Genomic DNA, 7,061 nt, shown 5'->3' with positions numbered 1-7,061 from the left:
CTCAAACCCATATCATTGTCTCATCACATCACATGTAATCCACCAAAAATGTACCGTCTTACTGAAATTTATAATTCGTCCCTCGGGTTAAGCACTTTCGTTACGGGCCATTGGCTCCCTCCATGAACGAAAGCGGGTCTCAAGACCTCTGATAATCAATTCTAGAACACGATCAAGGCCCCTCTGTAAACTATATGTACACGGTTAAGACCCCTTCGTATAGGATAGAATACAGTCGAGACCCCTCTGTAAACTAGAAGAAGTATATAATCACGAGTACTGTTTTGGTCAATATCAATATTACATACCACATCCCAATCCATAAATAATTCATGTACAACCTTTAAAATTTCACATATACCATAATGAAAGAGCTTTTCATAATGACCATATACCAATTAAAGCATATTACATACGTTTATCCCATCAATTCTATTTCTGTACTTGCCTTCTTTTCTTCCGGCAGCTCCTAATCCACGTAGTTTCTCCTCACTCCAACACAATTCAGTTAACATAGTTTAGTTCCATGATAATAAAACATCAAAATTTAACTTCCTCCAATTCTTCTTACTGATTTTGTATGATAGCTTCAAAAATAAAATAAAAAGGCAGAATGGTTGTTCCTCCTATCAATTGCACTAAATTAATATCCTTTCTGTTAAAACCTAACAAATGAAGCCAAGAATTGAACGGTTAACTATAAGCACACAAATGAACAATTCTTAAACTCAAAATAAATCCCTTNGATTACAGATTAATTTCACAAACGGTCACTAAACTTAACTCGAAATTTCAAAACGGTCACTGAAGTTACAAACTTGTAGAAACGGTCACTGAAATTTTAGAACGGTTTCACTAATGGTCACTCTATTAAGTTTAGGGCCGTTACGATTTTAATTCAAACTTAAAGATCCAAAACAAATGAATACAAAACATTTAGGACCTCTTAAATTAGATATATTTTTAACAACAATCTTCAAAAAAAATTAATAATAATAAAAATAAAAATTCTTAACAATTAAACAGTGAATCGTCTTCTACACCCTACGGAGCTGGTGTCTTCAAAGCCAAATCCGACCACCATACCACCGAATAAACCACCGAATTATCACACCACCAATACCTCCTATCCTACTCTACAATCTTATACAAACAAATTGTTGGGGAAATTTATACTGATTACATGCATATTATATTCACAAAAGCATACCGGTTATTTGCGTAAAATCGAAACGTAATTTTGACTTACCGAAATAGGATTTGAGAAGCAAAACATAAAAGTTACCGAATTTGAATGCATGGTTATGGATTCATCCCTTTCGATTCTTGAACGAAAGCAAATTATTCTTTTGAATCGAACCTCGCAGAACAAACATGTAAATAATGTTAATCAGTTTCTGAAATCAAATCATAATTAAGAGAAATCAGAAAATGAAGGAAGAAAGATGCAATTGATGAATTTTTGGTCGAAACAAATGTTTGACACTTGGTCCTTAAAATGAATTTGCTCCACATCGGTGCTAACGATTTTTCGACAATCATCTCCCAAGATACAACGACCACATCAAGCCATAGGAGCACTCCAAATGGCTTCGACCAACGAACTCGAACAAAATTCTCTCTTTACCAAGGAAAAGCGTGAAAATGCTATGGAATTAGAAAGGAGAGAATTGCAAGAAGAGAATAAATGCTCAATACAATTGGTGTACCCAAAATCATGTCCATAGGGTTCTATTTATAGATGTAGAAATGGTGCAAATGAAGTAGTGTGGGCCAAAACATGCATCCTTTCAAAAAGTTGCAACACTTGGCCAAAACTCGTATCCTTTCGAAAAGTTGCAATACTTCATTTCTTCCAATTTTGGTCTGCAATTTTTCATTCATCCGGAATTGGTTTCGAGATTTCAAATATACCACGACGATCTACTCGATGAGTAGAATAAGTTGGTCTATTTACTTTTGTAATTTGACCATCGGATCAAGTTCGAATATTTGGTCGAAGTTGACATGTAGTCACACCTTTTCATTTTCCTAGTTTTAAACTTAACCAATTTTCGGTTAATTTTTTAACCAATTCCAACAATCCCCCACATGAATGGAAATTCGAGTATGCAAATGTAATGCTATGATGTGATGCAAGTAGAGAGAGAGAGTGGAAAGCCACTGCATCGGGGATAGTAGCTTCTGGCCTTGAACCTCCCGTAGTGAAATACCATCGGATTTGTTTGGCTAATTGGTGAACGTGATGTCTTAAACCATTCAGTTTTTAGTGTAAGTCAAGACAACGATACTCACACAAATGTCTTTCCTAAATCATTCATGGTTCTCATGACTTGGTTCATTTTGGTCATGAACCCTTCTTGGTTCTGCGAGTATTTAAAGAATTCAAGCTTTGAATAATTCTCATTGAAGCAGCCCCACTTCACACTCACATAGGTGACCTCATATAAAGAGTATTCTACCCTACTCCACTTGACTTCATCAAGATATAAGAATCATTAAAAGATTATCTTAACCTCTTACAACTCTGCAGAAAGCACTTTAATATCATGGGAATGAGTTAGGAAACTATTTTCCTTAGTGTTTCATGGAATTCTCATAACTTAGTTGTCCCTTTGAACCAAGATCTTGGGATCTCAAGTCAACAAGATAGGGTTACCATTACAAGAGCTTTAACATAGTAGGCTTTACCTCATTTCCTTCGATATGCAATATTCTTGATCTCTCTTAGTAAATCTCTTTAAAGGTACCACAAGTTTACATTACTAAGATTATCTGCTTAATGGTATTATGTCTATGACTTACACATCTAGACCTACCATTACGTATGACTTAGTATCTTATCAAATATAGCTAGCCAACAATCGATTCATTTGATTGATACAAATTGTCGCCACCAAGAAATCCTCTAAAGCTTTATCAATTTCCAAACATGGTTGAAGGATTTCTATCAAACACTACACTAGTCAATCACTTTTACTAGTGGATTTCAAAATCATGGGTACTCATTATCATCATTGAAACATTATCGTGCATTTGAATTTTATGAATATTCTTCATATATTTCAATTGTTCTTGCATGTCTAAACAAATGCCATAATCAGTTTTACAACCCATTTCATCCACTTTAGACTTAGTATATATCATCCTTATAATTAGTATAAGGGTTTTCTGTCTTTCTACCTTCATAGATATCGTTCTGTAATTATAAAATAGAAGCAAATGTAACTGTTAAACTGAGTTACCCTCACAATTCCTTAATTAGGAATACATATGCAATCTAGTAATGTTGCATCCACAAGTTTTGAACTTTCCATTTCAAGTTCACAAGCATTAAATTTAACCCCCCACATTCTTGGGTTATATTTGAACTTAAAATTCAGCAACTCTTTTATAGTTCTATTCATTTATCTCTTAGATAATATCCGTATCGAGTGCTTCGTGAAAGTCTATGTACTTTCAATGTAGTGATCGTCAACTTGCATATAAAGTATTTTAATCATCCAAATTAAATCAAGGCCATCATATGGACCAACAATGCTTTCAAAACATATACCAACTTAATTGGTTTCATGATTGAAGTTAAATTCAACAATAAAGAGGGCTAAGCATTACAAGATATGCAACTTATCACATTTGTGACATTTCACATGATAGTTTTATTTTATGTCAAATAATAAGGTACATATTCACCTTATTCATTATATTCAAACTTGAATGAACGAATCAACCATAGGTTGAAAAGTTGTGTTCTTCAGGAGACATAACCCTACAAAAGGACACACCTCTTGAATTAATCTCTATGAAGAGACACACATTGAAAAATAATCATACCAAAAGTCATGATTATTCATATGAAATGATGCACATTTTCATCTAAATTGATCGTAGAATATTTCAAATAATTAAGTGGCTTAATTCTCATAACTAAATAATTATATCCATTTAAATCATCTCTCTTAATTCCATAGGATTAAATGAGGCTATCAACATTAATCAAAATTAGAATAATTTCAACAAGATGTGAAAATTTAACGAACTAGACGACCATTTTAACCAAAAAGGTCTATCCAAAATCCAAACGCTTGTATGGATTCATCAAATGAATACACTAATACGCTTCACATGATTATCATATAGATACCCAACAAAGTTGCCTATTTAAAATAAATGCATACTCATGCCATTACCATTATATGCATATTTATCAGTTAAAATATGCCTTCTAATGCAAGTAATATATTCAAACGCATAATGATTTGCCATAGTGAGTGACCAAAAGTTATTTGGATGATATACGTATAAACTAAAAGTAAGGAATTCTGCACAAACTATAAATTTCAGCATTACTAGATTTTGACAAATCTAAAGCCAACATGCTTTGAACAATTAAAATTATCCCAACATGCATCTTTCGCAGGTTTAGTAAATTTATTTCTTAATAACTTTCAATTGAGGTAGTTTAAACATGAAGGAACGCAATGGTTATCATATAAAATTCGCAATGTCCATGTGCAATTTGACTTTACAAATCAGTTTACATTTATATACTATATGGACAGATATTTCATGCTACACAATTCAAACGGGTCACACCATTTCAGAAATTAAAAATTGTTTTTAATTTGGAAAGATACATTTTTCCATATAGCATGCATACTATTTGTTTACAAACAGTTAACCAAATTTTACCAACCTTCCCAATCAAAATTCCTTAGGCAATTTTTGACACAAATTATCTTTTAATATAGATACACTTTGAATTAAAAGAGTGCCAACAAATAAAACTCATATATGAGACTACCAATAAAATACAGTACACAAACATGTATGCACCGGTTCATGAATATCATATGTATCATGAATTTCACAACTAATTATCACATAATCTGGTGCACCAATTTGAGATTTTTCACTCAAACCTCTGAATATTAGAATTTCTTCGAATGGGCGAAAACCAGAATCTAGATTATATGGTGCAGGATTTAATAATACCAGATTGTTTGTCCACAAATCAACTTGAAATATATTGTAATGAATTCAACATATAAATGAATGATTTCAAGTTACAGAATCACTATCAATTTTGTTATAACATACATATTCATTACACATGAATTTCTCTAATTAAAATGTTGTAATAGAACACATTTATCAGAATCGCGATACGTCAAAATTCTATCTTATGATTTTATTCATGCAGTATCTTGATTTCGATTGCAAATAAAATATAATATGTATAAGAAAATTCATCTTAAGATTGTTGGGGAAATTTACACCGATTACGTGCATATTATATTCACAAAAGCATACCGGTTATTTGCGTAAAATCGAAACGTAATTTTGACTTACCAAAATAGGATTTGAGAAGCAAAACATAAAAGTTACCGAATTTGAATGTATGGTTATGGATTCATCCCTTTCGATTTTTGAACGAAAGCAAATTATTCTTTTGAATCGAACCTCGCAGAACAAACATGTAAATAATGTTAATCAGTTTCTGAAATCAAATCATAATTAAGAGAAATCAGAAAATGAAGGAAGAAAGATACAATTGATGAATTTTTGGTCGAAACAAGTGTTTGACACTTAGTCCTTAAAATGAATTTGCTCCGCATCGGTGCTAACGATTTTTCGACAATCATCTCCCAAGATACAACGACCACGTCAAGCCATAGGAGTACTCCAAATGGCTTCGACCAGCGAACTCGAACGAAATTCTCTCTCTACCAAGGAAATGCATGAAAATGCTATAGAATTAGAAAGGAGAGAATTGCAAGAGGAGAATGAATGCTTAATGCAATTGGTGTACCCAAAATCATGTCCATAGGGTTCTATTTATAGATGTAGAAAGGGTGCAAATGAAGTTAGTGTGGGTCAAAACATGCATCCTTTCATAAAGTTGCAACACTTGGCCGAAACCTGCATTCTTTCGAAAAGTTGCAACACTTCATTTCTTCTAAATTTGGTCTACAATTTCTCATTCATTTGGAATTGATTTAGAGATTCCAAATATACCACGACGATCTATTCGACAAGTAGAAGAAGTTGGTCTATTTATTTTTGTAATTTGACCATCGGATCAAGTCCGAATATTTGGTCAAAATTGACACGTAGTCACACCTTTTCATTTTTCTAGTTTTGAACTTAACTAATTTTCTGTTAATTTTTGAACCAATTCCAACACAAACAGCCTCAATGGGTCAAAAATCAAATGAATCTTAGGCTTAAAAACCCATCCCCACACACGGTTTTACCTTCAACTCCAGCCAACCCATCATCACCCATGCCAAAACTCCATTACAGACTGTTAGTACTCACCAAAAGGAACAAGTACATGGTCCCATATCATCACGAAACAACTTAAATCAGAAACGAATCCATATGAGTATGAAGGCAGCGAACATCGAACTTTCTTCCCCTATTTCAGGCACCAGCGTCAACAACTACAATCGCGCACCACCACCATTACATTCGATTCATCATGGAGAACAAGATGCACATATGCGTCCTCACCAATTTATCTCGAATCAGCCAATTGGTCTCCATACACCACAAGCTGGTGGCTCGATTTCTTCAAATCAGGGGCAGATTTTGAGCAAATTAACCATTAGATCCAGTAGTCCCAAAAACATCAAGATGCTCCTCCAATTTGATCGAAAGTAATCTTGAAAATGTTAACTACAGCTCTCTTCAATTACAGGAGAAAATGTTTTGAGGCTCAGGGTTCTTCTCGTCCGGGTTTTGTGTAGGGGGTTTTATGAAATTTGCACTTGAGGTCTCAATGTTTTGTGTTCAAGTGTTTTGGCCCTTTAAGTCTGAATTAAAATCATAACGGCCTAAACTTAACAAAGTGACCATTTGTGAAACTGCCCAAAAACTTTAATGAACGTTTCGCCAACTTTGTAACTTTAGTGACCGTTTTGAAATTTTGAGCTAAGTCCAGTAATCGTTTGTGAAATTAACCTAATTTTTTACTGTCACTATTTTATTTCTAACAAATCACTTTTATGTAAGAAATTATTAAAAAATAAAAATACTAATAATAAGACAAAAATATT

This window comes from Olea europaea, chromosome 15 (genome assembly GCF_002742605.1).
Source record: "Olea europaea var. sylvestris chromosome 15, O_europaea_v1, whole genome shotgun sequence".
Lineage (NCBI taxonomy): Eukaryota > Viridiplantae > Streptophyta > Magnoliopsida > Lamiales > Oleaceae > Olea > Olea europaea.
The sequence above is the reverse complement of the archived record's forward strand: the minus strand, read 5'-3'. Positions refer to the sequence as shown.